The sequence below is a fragment of the Penaeus monodon genome, chromosome 19 (assembly GCF_015228065.2).
Source record: "Penaeus monodon isolate SGIC_2016 chromosome 19, NSTDA_Pmon_1, whole genome shotgun sequence".
NCBI lineage: Eukaryota > Metazoa > Arthropoda > Malacostraca > Decapoda > Penaeidae > Penaeus > Penaeus monodon.
The window spans coordinates 15859405-15860525 of record NC_051404.1 but is presented as its reverse complement, the minus strand read 5'-3'; the positions used below and the strand labels follow the sequence as shown (position 1 = coordinate 15860525).

Here is a 1121-nt window from a genome sequence, read left to right as displayed (position 1 = left end):
CAGGTACTGGTAGGGTACACTAATGAATTCCATCTCTCAGGCAGGAGTATGTATTTTGTGTCCCTGTGCTTCAGTCACAACACCCACGCTAACATGACACTTCTGAAGAATTCTGAGCAGCAAACAATATTCACCATGTATGGCAGTGATAAACAGTTTTGTAGTTCTCTACTGCTGCTTTCAGGACATGAAGTTACAGTGTTTACGTGGCTCAGTAGACTGAATGTTGGGGTGTTTATCCATAACAGAAAGTGCTCTTGTCAATAACAGGTGCAAACTAAGTATACCTTCCAATTACCACATTTCCATCTCTTTCCAAGTATAATTACAAAATCAAATGGATATTTCTCTGTTCCTCTTTATAAGGGAGGTAACTGTTTTAAGATAAATGAACCAACACCTTAAAACACATGAAAATGCATTCAAACGAAGCCTGAAGAACACTGCTATGAAATCAACCACACTGGATAAATGCACTTCAACTAAGTAACACCAAGATAACAGGATGAAGAAATAAAACAAAATCAACATTTCCAGAAGTACATGACACATGAGAAAGGTGTATCTATCTTCCTACTTAATCTACGGTAGGAAACATTTATTCTTGTAATGACAGGGTCAAGGGAAAATGAGGAACTGCATTACTTTCATCATTTTAATCAAATAGTATTTTTTACTAACCTTTTCTTTCTAGGTCATATTTAATGACTTTACTTATCATTAAATTTGGTCTAAAAGCACAAAATTCCCAAATACTAAAAAAAGTTTTGTGTAAAGCAGTACATTAATCCCAATATATGACTTCCTTTTCTAAACAAATGAATTGTTTGTTTGTGCGTAAATAAAAACTTCAATACTTTCCCTACACCCTGTGGGGACAGGAGGAGAAAGGAAGGGATGGGGACACACTGAACCTGTAAGCCATCTCAAGATCTGAGCATGGATCACTAGTCACTACAAGACACTCGTATAATCCGACCCCCGTTGATCTACCATCTGGAAGAAGCAGCAGGAGAATGAGATAACACCTTTAAATAAGAAACAATAAACATGAATATACTTTTTGACTTCATTTTTTTTTTTTTTTTCATCTAATAATTTTGTAGTGACTGGAAGAAGAA

General features: G+C 35.6%; 1 protein-coding gene across 12 annotated transcripts in view; it reads right to left on the bottom strand.

The window, feature by feature from the left end:
* Positions 1-1121, bottom strand: part of LOC119585093 (proteoglycan 4-like) — a gene marked incomplete at its 5' end in the record, with an annotated part of 27907 nt that overhangs the window by 15982 nt on the left and 10804 nt on the right.